The sequence below is a fragment of the Eurosta solidaginis genome, chromosome 5, assembly GCF_040869045.1.
Source record: "Eurosta solidaginis isolate ZX-2024a chromosome 5, ASM4086904v1, whole genome shotgun sequence".
NCBI lineage: Eukaryota > Metazoa > Arthropoda > Insecta > Diptera > Tephritidae > Eurosta > Eurosta solidaginis.
In genome coordinates, this window is record NC_090323.1 from 58905460 (window position 1) to 58922985 (window position 17526).

Sequence of the window (17526 nt, forward strand, 5' to 3'; positions counted from 1 at the left end):
ATTGTGGGTTTGCTTAACCGACGGATCAAAATCTGGTATCTTTGGGCCAAACTAGAAGAAATTAATACCAATAAGATGTCACCATACTGCCTTCAATGCTCTTCTGTGGGCTCAGCAAGGAACACATAAGAGCAACCATGAATAACTGAGAAACAAAGTAGTTCAGATAATACCAGATTGATTAAACGTACAAAAAATAGTTGGCGTGATTTACTTCCGAGGAGATTTAGGATGTGCTTCTAATTTATACCATGGTTTTATGTAATTTTTTTCACTGTCAAATTTTGTTCGTTATCCTACACGGGACTTGAACCCCAGACATTTGATTTGGTAGGTGAGCACGCTATCATCACACCACGGCGGTAACTCAATTGATTGCATAGGAAAAAATTACAAATTGTTTGCGACTGTAGTCTACACCATGACAAAAGCTATCCAAGGCTCCGAAACCATAAGAGAGACTGTCGACCGTCATGCAACTTTGTTTTGCCGTTAATCGCTAATATATTCTTCTAAGACTATCTTCCCAAAATGAGGTACAGGAAAGCACATGATACGAAGCCACCTTGTTTAAAACCTTGCTCGATCTCAAGCAGCTCCTTACCAACCGTAATGGAGCTAAATGTGTTGTCCAACGTCCAACATACTGCGCTGCTTCAGATCGGAAGGAGCACTTGCTTATAGTACGGAACACAGAAATGTTGAGACCGAGCTTTAACATGTACGTTCTAATGCTGTTGTGCAGCATTCATTAACTAGTTTCATAGATATGTGCCGAGCTTGCTAGTATTCGCCACACCACTTACATATGACCAGCAAATTTTTAAGTTCAAAGTGCCTCTCTATTCCCAAAAAAAAACATAAAAGGCGCGATATACCTCCGAAGAGATTTAGGTCGAGATTCTCCTGAGAAGCTTTTCATGGCAGAAATTCACTCGGAGAGTCTGTCAAATCACTGCCGAGGGAAACATTTCTCATACAATGAATACGAGGTTAAATGTATCGGCTACCACTTCACTTTCTCCAAACTCTTAGAGTAGCAGAGAGGAACATGACATACCCAGAGAAGTTACCCATTTTACCACCGTTGGTAAAAGTAATGAGGAGTCGACTACCCAATACATAAACCAGTCCTAATATTTATTCCTTTTCAGTGCACCAGCTTAACAGGTTAGAATATATTGTGGCGAATATTAGCATTTCGATGCATCACTATGCTGCTACTAAATAAATGCAAAACAAGAGTAAAGCCAGCAGGCACACATACATGTAAACAGCGAAGTTGACAGTTAAAAGAATATTTCACATACATACGTATAGTCTGCAGCTAAGAGCAGCAGTTAAGGGCTAATTAATGGTGACTTATCCATAACCGCCACCGTGGTGTGATGGTAGCCTGCTCCGCCTACCACACCGAGGATCCTGGGTTCGCGCCCCGGGCAAAGCAATATCAAAAATTTTAGAAAGAAGGTTTTTCCATTAGAAGAAAATTTTTCTAAGAGGGGTTGCCACTCGGCAGTGTTTGGCAGGCACTCCGAGTATATTTCTGCCATGAAAAGCTCTCAGTGAAAACCCATCTGCCTTGCAGATGCCGTTCGGAGTGGGCATAAAGGTCCCGTCCCGCCAATTTGTAGGATAAATTAAAAGGAGCACGACGCAAATTGGATGAGAAGCTCGGCCTAAAATCTCTTCGGAGGTTATCGCGCCTTACATTTATTTATTTATTTTATTTTATCCATAGCCAGATAAAACAGCTGATCGAACCTACCTTATGGAAATCAATGTAATCGATTAATGGGCCAATTAATGGTGACTTATAACCATAACCAGATAAAATAGTTGATCGAACTTATTTATGGAAATCTATGTAATCGATTAATGGTGCCACACCATAACGCTAACGCCATAACCATACCATATCCAGCCAATTGGTTTTTGGTTTCTTGTCATGTCCATAACCTAAAAATATTTGAGTTGGTGAATTTAATAACTTTTTTTAGATTTCATTTATTGTTTTGGATACGTTTTGACTAAGAGATTTATTGTTTGTGGAATATATTTGTAATTTTTTTTTGTTTTCCTCATTTTTATGAAATTTTCACGATTTTTAGGTTAAGGCACCATTAATCGATCACAATGGAGATTGTTATGGATATGGGTATGGTTACGACTATGGCGTTACTGTGAAGGAAATTTGACTGGCCCTTTATAACTCGCACACACACATGCATATAAATAGAAGACAAACTTGAATTTTAGATACATACATAAAGGAGAAATAAATAAGCAACTGTTCGCGAAAAGTCTAGACCTTAGGAGAAATATGCAAACGAAACAACGTAGAGTATAAAAGCAAGCTGAAGAATAATGAATCAATTTGATTTTAAAGTTTAAAATTTAAGCACACTTTAAGTGAAAAACGCGAGTATTGTGATTGTGTATGTACTACTGCCACAGTAGTGCTGTAAATAAAGAACATTTTGCCATACTGAATATTTGAGTTATTTATTCGACAGTTCAGCTATTCAAACGTTAGCAGACGGTGCATAACAATCAGGAATTTCTCAAAATTCGTTAAAATATTAATGAATTCCTAGAAATGCCAAACCAGCGCAAAAAGGCGATACAATTTTTTTCAAAAACCAATAACTATTTAGCAATTTACACTCACTTACTTACTTAATTAGCGCTTAACCGTCTAAACGGTTATGGCCGTCCAACAAGGTACACCAGTCGCTACTTCGCTCCGCCAACCGGCGCCAATTGGTCACACCAAGGGAGTTTAAATCGTTTTCCACCTAGTCCTTCCAGTCGAGTGGGGTCGCCCTCTTCCACTGCTTCAATAGGCGGATACCAATAAAAACACTTTTTTAGCCAGAGCGTCATCTTTCATTCAGGTTGAGCCCTCTACAATCTCGAATGTATACCCGCCAAGATAGGAATGCGCCAGTTATTACTTCGTCTTGTCCTCAATCATCGCAAGGCCAACTTTTTTGTCTCTTTATTCAATCCAGAGAAAACAGAACTTACGGCCATATATATCATCTGATCAGCATACACCATTAATTGTACGGTACTATAATAGATTGTACCATTGTTCGATAGGAAGCCGTTTCGTTAGAATCCTCGTGTGGTTTCCAATGGCTCGGAGAGTTCCCTCCGAATCCTTGGGGAGGTGGTGGTTTTTCTCGACGTCATTTGGCATTATTGGCGGTCATAAAATACGGCATGGATATACAAATCGGTTACTTGACCTATCGTCACATTTGCGGCAGTGTTGTAATAGATTGCAGTCGAGTGAGCTTTATGAATACCAAGCTGTGTAAGGTTCATCATCCTATGTATTTACCTGTCTTTCAATCACAGCACTGATTTGATCATACCCTATAGATATCATAAACCGAGCGTTTCGACAAACTGTTTACAAGAAAACGAGATGTTCATTTATATCAAGATACTTGAGAAATATTCTTACCGCTTTTAGACTAGAATAGCTCAGCTTTGTACTTGAATATGTTTATATGTTTTCATGAAAGAAGAAAAGAAAAATGTTATTTTCCAAAACGGCCTAATGCACATATATGTACATAGTCATAGTGCGTCATAATGTTCCTGTATTAGTGCCGCTGTTAGAAATTGCCTCAGGAAAATCAATATTTCAAACAATGAAATGGAATAATATGACACACAGAGCTCACAGCTGAGAACAACAATAAAAACATCAATATGAAGTTGTCTATATATAACAAGAGAATGGGCGCAGCTTGAAGCTCCTGAAAGGGATTTATAAATTAAAACACAAATGCAGGAATAGCAGACGGTATGAGTATGGTATTTATACCGATTGTGACCAATTTTAATAGACCAAATAGAGATGTAAATACTTGATTTGGATAATTTATTAGACTTGCGCCAAAGAAATTGAATTCCCTGAATTGAAAGAGCGAGCCTTTATTAATTTTATTTTGTTAAATACCCCAGCCAGGAATTTTTTGTAAATTTTGATCATAAAATATTCAAATATCATACTCCAAGATGATTAAAAACGTTCAAATTTAAAGGTATTTTCTATTCGAAAATTAATGTATCGCCGAGAGAAAAATGTACCACAAATGTGATTATTCTTGAATAATCATTTTTGATTCATGTTTCGAAACACTTTTTATTCATATTTGATATCATTGTAAAATTGAACTTTAATTGTTTTAGAGTATTTAGAGATAGAGTAGTTTAGAGATTTGACTGCTTTTCACGGTCATATTCGTGAACATATTTCAATCGTTTTGGTTGAGATTTTTGAATCATTTTTGAATACGATTATCATGATTTATTCTTCATATCTCATACAAAATAAGATACTACATGATAATTATATTTCATCAGGGGAAGAAGGCATGCGGAAGTGAGCTATTTGAAGCAAAGGTAATTCGCAAATAAACTTGACGGATATACACCTGCGACTACAACATCAGTTATGATCGTCAATATCTTAAAAACGATAAGGTACGGGATGTTGAAAGCATATTCAGGTATGTCAAGAGAGTTGCACTTACCTGGGGTTAAAATAGCTCACAAACTTTGTATTGTCCAACCATTATGTATTTTCTTGGCAGCCGAAGGTGAAGAAATGATCGGGGGCATCATCGGTTACAAGCAGCATTTATATCTTTTGTATAAATAAAAAAAAATTATATATTTTTTTTAACTTCATGATTGAAAAATGTGTACACGTGAAAAAATAAGATTTTCAATGAAAATTTAAATTTTAACAAGTATAAAATTTATTGTTCAGTCAACAAAGATAGTCGGAAAAGATTCAGAAAGCTGATTGAAAAATGATTAAAAATGTTTGATCACCTAAAGTAAACACATTTGATTCAAATATGATTCTAAAATGTGATTGAAGAATTGTATTCAGTTTTTGATCATCAAAAGTATTCATATTTGATTATTCTTTTTGTTGATTTTTATGAAATATTAAAATCTACGTGGAACAACAAAGGACTTCAAAAATGATTCCAAAAAGTGATCGAAAAATGATTTTCAGTTTTTGATCATCAAAAGTATTCATATTTGATTATTTCTTTTGTTCACTTGTATGATAACTCATTATTTAGTCAGAAAGAGTAATCAAATTGTACTGATATGTAGGGAAATCCCAATTTGAATCACCTAAATGCTGAGTGGGACAGAAGCTTCTATCACCATTAACTCTCAAATTTTTTTAAAGAACAAATATCAGGGTAAGAAAACCTGAGGAACGGCCTGTGTTGGTAACACTCCGCTAAACCCTCAGGAAGTATATTAACCATTGCTGTTTGCTGAAGATAAATAAGTATATGTCGTTGTTGTTGTAGCGATAAAGATCGATGTTGATTGTCTTTTACCGAATACAGACCAAGTACATTCCGGACACTAGTACCAAGACCGACCATCTCGGGAATGATTTAATAAGACCACGGTCTAGGCCATCCCACCCCCACCCTCTAGTTCTATGAGGAGCTTGGGCTCGCCAGCTAAAAAAACAGGATTCGCCACGAGTAGGTGTCGTTGACAATTACGAAGCTGTAAATTGCGCTGGCAACCCGTTTAATCATTTGAGTATTTTAGTCGCCTCTTACGACGGTCATACCTGACGCCGGTATATTCCAAGCCCCAAACCCGCTAGAGGTTCATCATTAGCTTTTCTGGAAATCATAAAGAACCCGATAAATCGATCTGGCGAAAACTACGACCAGCGAAGAACGCCACAAATTTAAAACCAGATACACTGAAAGAAAAATACTGGTAAAATCAACCGAAATACGGGTCAATTCAACCGAAATTTCTGTTAATTTTTATCCATCGCAACAAGATGTTGAATCAACTGCGCACAAATCGTGGATTCGTAATTGACCGTTTTAGTAGTCAAATGAACAAAAAAAGTTGTTGCGACAGCTTTGTACGAAAGTACCTATGTTGCCATATAAGTAAATAAATAAATGTAAGGCGTGATAACCTCCGAGATCTAAGGCCGAGCTTCTCTTCCAATTTGCGTCTTGCTCCTATTGATTTTCCCCACAAATTGGCCGGACGGGACCTACATGTTTTATGCCGACTCCGAACGGCATCTGCAAGGCAGATGAGTTTTCACTGAGAGCTTTTCATGGCAGAAATACACTCGGAGCGCTTGCCAAACACTGCCGACGGGCGACCGCGATTAGAAAAATTTTCTTCTAGTTGAAAAACCTTATTTCTAAAATTTTTATGTTGCTTTTCCCGGGGTGCGAACGCAGGGCATACTGTGTGGCAGGCGGAGCACGCTACCATCACACCACGGTGGCCATATACATACATACGTAAATATGTGAATACAGCAATACACATGCTTGCTACATATCCATACACATGTACACACTTACTAACCGAACTCCAATTGGGCTTACATCAAATATACTGGCACACATTAAACATTATACGCTTTATTATTTTGTTTTATTAAACGCACTTTCACCAAATTTTATATTTTATAATTTATTTAATTTATAGTTTTGAACATCGCTTTGCAAATAGAAATGAAAATAGTAGTCACAAAACTGATTCTCAATTCTTTCAGTTGCAGCACAGCTCATTCTCAATTTCTTCAATCGCATGTAGTTGCCACACATGATTGTTTCGAACAAAACTTGTAGTATAAATGTTTGACATAACATTTTAAATAGAGAGCTTGTAAGTTATAGAAAAGTAAAAAATCAAATCGCAGGAAGGTAATTCACCACTGGAGTAACTTTACATGTAATTCGAAGTTTAATTTTCGTAACACTTTAAGTTGAAACGATTCCAAAACAACTCAAACTTTTATGTTGTCGGAAACATCAACATTAAAAAAGGATGTTTTTTATTATCTTATTAGATACGTTCGCGTGAGTGAAAATACGTAAAAACTTTAACAAAATGTTACTAACTTTGGAAAAATCCTGTTCGTTCAAACAAAACTTTTGCAACAAGAGGGCGCAATTTCGCATTTCGCTTGGGGGAGAAGTTGAAAAATTGTACCCGATAAATAGATGTCCCGGTATATCATAATTTTTTGCACAGTAAATTCAAAAAAGGGTTTTTCGTTTTTTATTGATAACTGAAAAACTAGTTTTTTGTTGTTTTCCCATTTTGTGTGTTTTTTCGATTTGGTGGTTTTCTTATTTTGGTGTTTTTTTTAACAAGTGGCACCATCGTCATAAGTACAAAGTAGAGAGCGCAGTGAGCGTAAAATTCTCTTTGAAATTTGCTCATGTATTGACTGTAGATCGCTGTTGAAATGACCAGTGAGATCAGTTGTGTTAACAGAAGAATTATTAGGAATCTGTCAATTTTACAAAATTTTGTTAACTTAAGAGCGACCATTTCTCTTCTGTTGAAATGACTAAACTAATTTGTTCGCTTGACAAAGAACTCGGTCGAATTAACCATAATTCGATCAATTTCACCGAATCTCCGTTAAGTCAAGAACAACAGAACCGATTTGTTGATTTTACTAGCACCATTTCTTTCAGTGTAGAAACCAGTCTTTATGCCAAAAATGATGTCAGTGAAACAATGCGACGAAAAATCACAAGTGCTACTTTCAGTATATTGAGTATAAAATCCCCGTTCGAAGATCAGAATCATAATCACATCCATAATTCTTTTATCATGTCTACAAATTTACGAACGATGATGATATTCGACAAAAATGAGCCTTGGGGTATTCTAGATTATTCCTTGAAGGATTTAGATCTATATATCTATATGTATGTTTATTTAATGCTGAGTTTTACGACCGGTCGGTTGGCAGTATAAATTGAGCTGTTAAAAAGGTAGTAGAGAAGGATCTGGCCTATTCGGTATCTCCACTGACGTTATTTTGTTTTTAGTTAGAGTAAAATAGAGTTTGATGACAAATTTTCTCATGCGTGAATTTTATACTTAAACATTGTCCTTGCATACGCACACAACTACAAGAAAGTTGCATTTGTACTCGAAGCTCTGCTTGCGTTGTGCACCGCTGTAGGCAAGGCGAATCCATGCAAGGTGATAAGCTAATTCAAGGCGAATTCAGTACCAGGTATTGTTATTCGAACAGCTGATTACGTCTACTTCATTATTTTCCATACAACGCCTTGTACAACAATGTGTCAATTAATCGAAATCAAAGAAAGTTTTCTTTTGACTTGACATTCTTTTGCACGGCGAATCGGTTGACCTCGCTTTGCCATCACCTTGCATATATTCGCCTTGATCTAATTTAACCGATTCGCAGTACAGAAGAATGTCAGGGCTAAAGAAAATGTTTATTGATTTAGATTGAATCAAGGCGAATTTATACCAGGTGGTGGAAAAGCGAATTCAATCAATTCGCCGTGCAGGCGAATGTCAAGACAAAAGAAAATTTTCATAGATTTCGATTAACTGACATTTCGTTGTACAAGGCTTTTTATGGAAAATTATCAAGAAGAAGCAATCAGCTGTTGGGATAACACCACCTCTACTGAATTCGCCTTGGATTGAATGACATACAAGGCGAATTCAGTACCAGATGTTGTTATCCCAACAGCTGATTTCTCTTCGTTATAATTTTCATACCACGCCTTGTACAACAATATGTCAGTTAATCGAAATGAATGAAAATTTTCTTTTAACTTGACATTATTCTGCACGGCGAATCGGTTGAATTGGCTTTCGCACCACCTTGGTACTGTATGGAAAATAATCAACAAGAAGCAATCAGCTGTTGGGATAACAACACCTGGTACAGAATTCGTCTTTGCTGTAGTACTCACTCTACTCTGAAGTTGCCCAGAGCCGACAACTCGATTTCCGACTTTCTTTTAAGCACTTCGTAAGATTTTTCTATTTGGTAAAGCCTTAGCTATTTTCGAGCCAGGTAGTAGTATTTAACATAAGCCACGTTTTTGTTGATGTTGTTGCTGCTTTGGTGTTTTAGCAGTAGTAAAAAATGACATCATGACCACCAGTACGAGTGTAGCACGCAACACATATATTCATATTCATCTTAATATGTACATATGTAAGCATGCTGCAACAACAATGTAGTTGGAAACAACTTTACAAATAGTAAAAATGCCAAACTAACTAGTCAACCAAATATGTATATATGTATATATTTTTTCACATAAGCAGCTGGTATTCCTAACAATAGGATATGATTTGCTAACTCCTGTCCCCCGTGAAATGCCGAAATTCATCAGTGCTCAGAGTAATTAAGTTGTGTGCGTAACCTACTACTGCCGATCGTTTCGAAAGTTAGCGTTGTCCATAACATATAAGCAGATCAATAAGTATCTCCTGTGTTTTTGGATTAAAAGAAGAAAGGGTTATTTGTCTGAATCCTTTGACATCTCAGTGGCTTAGTTTACCCATTGAGAAACGAGGGAAGGATGCGCTATACGATCTACAATATAAAAGTCGTGTTTGGAGACTTCGATACCAGGGTGGGCAAATAACGTATTTTTGGTTCAACAGTTGAAAGTTGAGCCTCTACGCTGAATAGTCACGTAATGGATTGAGGTTGATCGACTTTATCGGTAACCGGAACAAGATCATATCTACCTTAAATAAAAATGGATTCACCATGTCCACCGATTAAAAGACCAGCAAACAGTTTGTTCTTGTGTCGCAATAGAATGCCAATGATTTCGCAGCTCGGCTCTGCCACCTGCTCTCTTAGTAAAACACATTTCATAAATAGATTATTATTTTAAAATCATAGTGGCTTATTTCAAAACGATTGGAAAATCACCGTTAAATAATTTCAAAATAGTAAAGGGCCTAGTTTATCTGGGATCAGCATTATCACAAGCAAACAAATCCATCTTTGGACTGAGGAGGCAACAGAAAAGTTTTTCTGCAAACGAAAATCACGCTCTACAAGTCATTAACCGTATACATCCTGCTAAGTGGTGTAAAAATGTGTTACGCTGACAACATCAAATGAGGCAGCTCTGGAAGGCACTCCCCGAAGGCTTCGGAAGGAAGTGTTACCAATGTTGACGGTCCTTTGTCGGATATAGATCCGGTACGTTCCAGTAACAAGCACCATTAAGGTACCAGCGCGACCATCCTGGGAACGACTTAGCATGACCACATGGAACCACAAAGGCGCTCAGGTTAACTATCACTGACTAGAGTGAATGTTTGCTCTTATATCATACGAATTTTGGTTCAACTAAAAAAAATTACTCGTTGCGCTACACATAGTTTGCCCATATCAGTCCCGGGACCAGTCTATACCGCATTACATAGCGTGGTTATGAATATACAGAAAGCCATGGAACATCAAGAATATACCTTAGGTATTTTTCTTGACATTGACGGAGCTTTCAGCCCGAGCAATCATCGACAATCTCAACTCGATTAAAGTACATTCGGTCTTAACAAATTTGATCGGCTCCATGTTTAGCTGCAGAATGATCACGTCGCAATGGGGTAGCGAGGCCATAAAATCTGTAAACAGAGAAACGTCACAAGGTGGGGTGGGACGCTGATAATTAACCAATAGCTCAGGTGGTTTTATGGGAGACCCGTTAAAGTTACGGCGTACGCAGATTACGTTACAACAATCAGCTCTCTGATGGATGGATGTGCGTCTGTAGTCGGGTTACCAGCCGACGCAGAAAAAAACGATGAAGTATTATTTACTAGGAAGTATAGGGATCCTATTTGGATTGAGCCTAAGCTAGGAGGCATAACCTAACAAGAAGAGTACGGCACGAAATATCTAGGAATTATACCTGATAGCGAGTTGCCGTGGAAACTCCGTGTGTAAGAAGAAGCGAAGATATACTCAGTGGATTGGAGCCTATCACCCTTCTCATTGGGAATTTACCGTAATTGTCAAGCCCATACTTTACTTAGGTCCTAGTTTGATGGACAGCGAGTGTAAGTAGAAGCGAAGGAATACTCAGTGGATTGGAGCCTATCACCCCTCTCATTCAGCATTTACGGTAATTGTCAAGTCCATACCTTACTTAGGTCCTAGTTTCATGGATAGCGACACAAAAACATAAGTATGTCAAAAAAATTGAGGAGTATGCAGATTATAAATTATTAGCATCACGATAGCCCTGAAAATTATCCCGACAGCAGCATTGCATGCCATTCTGAAGACCTAGTGACAAAAAATATACCGCTTGCAAATGTAGCAAGGCCACGGGGCTGCTTGAGTGCAGGCCGTATGGCCAAAGAAGTATAGCGCCATTAAATATAGGTCGACTGCATGGTCCCCGGACTGAGCTTCAAGGGGCTGGAAAATTTCTAAGAGCATGTGTAAATCCTACGACATAAGACTCACACAGTTGCTCATATTGGGGTTCAAGGGGTTGATAAGCGCAATATAAAGCTTTATTGCTTCAAAGCTTCAGCAACCCAATTGCCAACGTCACCTACGCGAGGGGCATGCTGTTACAAATATAAATTTATCATACACATATTTAGCAGGCGTGGCTCTGCCTAACCCAAGTTCCTCATGGAACTAGGGGTGGGGATAGTGGTATTGCCTGGAAGGTTTAATTTGGCCATATTATTTGTTCCCGAGATGGTCGGGCTAGTACCTTAATGGTGATTTGTTACCGGAACATGCCGGATGTATATCCGATACATCCTCTATAATACAGCAACAACAGTTGCACATATCTAACAAAATGGAAGACTCACCATGAGCACACTAGCTGGACACTGCCCTGGGGCCCCACATGTTTATAACTAAGGCCTCGTCAGTAACCGTTGATGTAGGAAGGGCGAGCTACAGGAAGAAACGGTTAAGCACGTTCTGTGTTCGTGTCTTGCGCTCCCGATGTGAAGGCTTCAGCTGCCGGAGTTATTATATAGCATAAGTCCTAATACCAAATTGGGGTTTTTCCATTGGATCCGTAAATCATTTCTGGCGACACTTTGGAGACACTCAGTCTATAAGAGGTATTTATTGACCAACCAGTTCAATCTTATCTAACCTAGCAGTCGACTGCTCTTGTATGCTATCACTGCAGTACTTTTTAACTTACAATCAATTTTAAAATTGGTCAAAATTGTATGGGTTTAACCTTTCATGATAACCTAACGCCTAGTTTACATATAACGAGATTATCTACATTTTCGTACTTAACTTTTAGTTGGTAATTACAGTCTAGTTATGTCCATTTGAATTGTTCACGTCGATAATCGGTAATTATCACCAAATTTTAGAGGTGCCGATTTTTTTTCTAAATTTAAAACCATCTTAAAGGGCCAATTAAACTTCCTTAACCCTAACGTCATAGTCGTAACCATACCCATATCCATAACCATCTCCAATGTGATCGATTAATGGTGCCTTAACCTAAAAATCGTGAAAATTTCACAAAAATGAAGAAAACGCAAAAAATTACAAACATATTCCAAAAAAAATAAGTCTCTTAGTCATAACGTATTCAAAACAATGAATAAAATCTACAAAAAGTTATTAAATTCACCAACTCAAATATTTTTAGGTTATGGATATGGCGAGAAACCAAAAACCAATTGGTTGGCTGCAGGGCCACGGAGAGGGGTGGTAGCCAGGGCAATTGCCCTGGGCCCGGAAGGTTTTTGGGGGCCCGGCAAGGCAAAGCAGTATTGACAGTACTCCAACTAGGATTTCATAGATACATACATATTTTGTTGCTACAAAAAATTTGTTTTAAAATTGAAAATCACTTAACTAAAATCATAAGCATCCGATCAAATACTATGGGACATAGTCATAGTCGACAAAAAATGTGATTTTAATATATATAAACGTTTTTGACACAATTTTATAAGCGCTATCTCTCAAACATGCTTAAACTAACTTAAAAACACATTTTATTTCGACTTCCCAACGATTTAAGTGGTCGCCATTTCTTCAAATCATACTACTCTAAAAAAAAACGGAGAAAAAGTAAAGCGTAATTGGCTCGTTTGGAGTGCAACAGAAGAAGCGCTTTTTGGTTTCCATGCCGGCTTTTCAGCAAAATTTCCGAAAATACCCGATCAGATTTGACAAAGTCTTCAGCTCATTCTAAAGAAAAAGGATGGAAGAGGTTACACGACAGAATTCCTGAACATGTCAAAATCATAAAACTTGCTATATAGAGTGGCGCCAATATGAAATGAGAATTCGAAATGCAAGTTCAGTGGATTTTCTCTTAGCGGAAACCCTTAAAAATGAAGCAGCTCGCAGGAGAGAGATACTTCGCAGAATTCTTGATGTTGTTTTATTTCTTGGAGAAAAAGGATTGGCATTTAGAGGGGATAATTCATTGATTGGGAATCCAAAAAATTTAAACTTTCTTGGTATTTTGGAACTGATCAGTAGTTATGACCCCCTATTTTATGAACATTTGTAGAAGGTGAGGGAATCTCAAACGAAAAAGAAAAGTCTCTAAGCACATTATTTGTCTGATGGAATACAAAATAAGTTCATAGAAATCTGTGCAAGTTAAGTAATTAGAAAGATAGAAAGCGAGAGAAATTCCGTCAAGTATTACACAGTAATAGTGGATGCAACCACTGATTCGGCGCATATTGAGCAGACTGTTTTTATATTGCGTTATGTTTTATTAGACAGGACTCCGGAAAATGGAAAATCCAAGAACGCTTCTTAGAGTTTGTGGATTGTAACACAAAAAAAGAAGAAGCTATCGCTGAGCTGATTCGCAGCACTCTAAAAAAGCACAAAATTCCACTGGATGACTGCGTGGGCAAGGGTATGATAATGGCAGTAATATGAGCGGTCATTACAAAGGAGCGCAGAGTCATATCCTGAGAGATAACTCCCTGGCAATATTTGCACCTTGTGCTTGTCATAGTTTAAGTTTATGTGGTGCAAGCTGCTGAATGTTGTGCAGAAATCATCACAATTTTCGGTATTAGAGATGGGAAATTCTCAAGCATGTCACAAACACGATGGTCTGCTCGTGTGGATAGTGTGAAACCTTTCGCAACTCACATTCCCCAAATATTGAAAGCTATTGATGAAATCAAGCTTTTGAATCTGAATTCAGAAACAGTAACGGATTTGAAAGGTATTGAAGCATATGTGGGGAAATTTGAGTGTATCCTCTTAGCCTACATTTGGCTCAAAGTGTTGATGGTAATCAACCATCGCAATCTGGTACTGAAAGCTGGAAATGCCACACTGGACGTGGAAACAGAAAATATACGTAGCCTGATTGATGAGTTGAAGAAGCTCAGGGATAAATGGTCGGTCATACTTTAAGAATGTAAGGTTCTGGCAGGGAGTATAGGAGTTGTGAATACCTTCGCAGAAAAAAGAAGGAAGATAAGAAAGCGCCAGTTCAATGAATTACCTGGCGAATCACCTGAGTGTGATTCCGAAACTTAATTCAAATAGCAAGTTTTTTACCTTCTTTTGGACTGCTTGATTGGTAACATGACAAGACGTTTCGAAGCCGTAAATGATATTGCGATTAAATTTACTTTTTGTGGAAGTATGAGGATCTGACGGAAGAAGAGCTCAGAGAAAAGGCAGCGGCATTCTGCACGATTTATGGTATCGATATTTCTACGGATCTAATAGATGAAATCCTTCATTTCAAAGCCATCCACTTAGCAAATTTGGGGTGTGATTCGCTGCTACCATATCAACTTCTGAACAAATGTCATGACTTGAAGATGGAAGTATTATTTCGAACATCTGCATAGCATTAAGAATATTGTGCACACTTCCAGTCAGCGTGGCTGAAAGGGGAGCGTTGTTTTAGTCTATTGTCCCGCGTGAAAAATTTTTTACGTTCTACTATGAGCCAAAATCGCTTGACAAGCCTTGGAACATTGGCGTTGGAGTCCAGCCTTGCTCGCATCATTAGTTTGGAATAGGCAATTTTCATATTTGCAGACCAAAAAGCACGGAAGGTTTTCCTTGGCTGATTCAAGCTCTTAAAATGTACATATTTAGAAAAAGTTAATGTAAGTAAATCAAACAATGAAATCTAACATTTCATTTATGTAAGTGCTCCAGTAAATCTTATTTTATATGAAATAAAACTGACAATGTGAATTGAAAAATTTATGTATGTTATGTTATTTTTTTACTGGATTAAGTTTTTTTTTTAGGGGGGCCGTAAACGCGAACTGTCCCAGGAGCCCGGCAGTGTCATATAGGTATTAACAGCAGAGATGAATTATAAAAAATTGCTAAAATTAGACAATAAAAATTTGTACTTCCATGCCTTTTTTTAGGTTTCTAAAGCAGGGACGGAAAATAATAATTATTTTTTTTTCGGAGTCGAAAAAGTCCGGGTCAAAAATTGTCCTAGGTGAAAATGTTTGAGGTCTCAGGTATCCCTATAGCAATATCATATCGAACCATGCATCCTTTTTATTTTTCGAACTTTTTCCATAAAAGTCCACATATAAAAGTAAAATCTGTATTTTTAATATTAAATTTTTTAATAATTTTCTAATAAAAATTTTTTTTAATTCGGATAAGCCGTTTCTTTGTTATCAAGCCGGACTTTTATTTTGGCCTTAAAAAATAAAAGTCCGATTTTATTTTTTATTTCCGGACTTTTATTTTTAAAAGTCCGCTTTTATCTAGTTCTATCGAACTCAGGTAATAAAAATCGGAAAATAATTTTTATCTTGATCCGAATATATTAAAAGTCCAAAATTAATAGTTTTGCAAGGAATTATATTATAAAAGGAATAATAGTTTCCGCCCCTGTACTAAAGTACGACATAAAGCATGCCCAGCAGCAAGATTTCTTTAAAAAAAAAATGTGCGCTGTAGTTATGAGACACACTTCTATGTATGTACTGTAAGACGAATATTAGGAAAAGGGGTAGATTTTCAACATACTTTCAAGTAACTCCGACTTGTCAAAAAGCGTGTCTATTACTATCTATGCAGGTAGCTGCTATAAACGTCGGCGTCGCTGGTTTCATCTGATGCACAATCGTTACTCATACGCCATGGTAAGCATAATTTATAAAAAAATTATTTTTTATTGCACAAACGAAGTTTTAATTATTATGCATTTTCCGTTTTAAGTTGTTTACATTGAGCAGAATAATAAAAAAATTCTTTAAAACGAATAAATGTTTGCCTCTGCGCCACTCTACGTACATATATACACACACAAACACAACCACAGGCCTTACCACCCCAAAAAATATTTGGTTGGTTATATTAACGCATCTGACACAGCACAAAAGGCCACACTTGCAGTTGCATTTCTTTATTACAACTTTTTTGTTAGCCTATATATGTAGGTACCTATGTTTCAGTTAAAAAGATACTACTATTTTCTAGCTTATGGCATTTTCCGTTTACCGTTTTTGCTCAAAACGTTGCGTTGCCAATAATTTTTCTTTTTGCTTTAAATAATTTGTTCTACAAAAATGCTTCTTTTTCTCTTATTTTATTTTATTACTTAATTTTTGTCACTTTCACTTATCGCAGAATTGACTAAACCCGAATATCTTGGTGCACGACTTCTAACTGCATTCAGAAAATGCTTTGTTAACTTAAAAGACACAATTTCGAAATTCAAGTAACCGAACAACATTATGTTCGAAAGAGTAAAGTGAGCAGCAGAAAATCTGAATTTTTCTAAAAGAAATAAAAATCAAAATTTTCAGACATGCGCAATGCATTTGTTGTTATTTTCAAATTGTACACGAATGTGTCTTTCACAGGTGTTTGTTATTGGAATTTTTGCGAAAGAGCAACCCTGCGCATGGAAAGTAATGCGTGTGTGGGGGGGGATGTTAAAATAAGTTTTCATTGCTCTTTTTTTTCTTGAGGTACTCACTTATGGTCATTGTAAATTTTACCAAGTAGCGCAACTAACAGCTGATCGGTGAAAATTTGCACATTCACACGCACAGTTCTCGACTCACTTTCAAAAAAAAACTTTAGATTATTTAATTCAAATTTTAAAGTGAGATAATCCATATAAATTTATGTATCCAGAATACATATGGCGTGTTTGTTGTTATTAAAACAATAGTTTTATTTATATTAAAGCTTTTATCATTTTTTTTTTTAACATTGAAAAAACTCCGAACACCATTCCTTCATTATATGACATTCGAATGCCTAGTCCACTGCCTTCCACTCTATTCGCAACATAACCTCTACTTAAGCTGCCAAACTATATAGTAAACAATGCTTATGGTGGTGAGTAAATTGTGTTTTCACTGAAGCGCAACAAAACTTGCGCAGACATTTTTCGTAGAGAGTATTTCGAAATTAATTATATTTGACATGTGTTAACTGTAAATGTCAACTTGTGTTACTTTGAATGGATTGCAAAAGGAGCGCTGCCACACGATTAACAGGCAGCCAATCTACCAGTTAAAATTTGCCGATTTCCTCGTGCAATTTTTTCATTTCCAGTTTGACTTCACTGCACCCGGCTTTTATATTATGTACCATTTACTTTGCAGTAACTATTTCGTTTTCTGTTCTACGCTTCTTACCTCTTATTAGCTGTTTGGCACAAACCTGACGCAGTTTTTAAGCAAAATTTA

General features: G+C 36.9%; 1 protein-coding gene across 7 annotated transcripts in view; it reads right to left on the reverse strand.

Annotated features, from left to right (window-relative positions):
* The window catches only part of LOC137252177 (F-box/LRR-repeat protein 16), a 701255-nt gene that overhangs the window by 673733 nt on the left and 9996 nt on the right, over positions 1 to 17526 (reverse strand). For 2 of the 7 annotated variants that reach the window (XM_067787526.1, XM_067787532.1), the window contains exons 1-2: positions 15851 to 16486; positions 4554 to 4666 (exon numbers count right to left, since the gene is read on the reverse strand). The exons of 1 other annotated variant lie outside the window; for it this stretch is intronic. The gene's annotated coding sequence lies outside the window, so the exon portion shown is untranslated. Of the gene's footprint in view, positions 1 to 2679; positions 3378 to 4553; positions 4667 to 15850; positions 16487 to 17526 lie in introns of those variants that run through there. 4 more of the 7 variants (XM_067787530.1, XM_067787529.1, XM_067787527.1 and 1 more) reach the window with 4 other exon arrangements.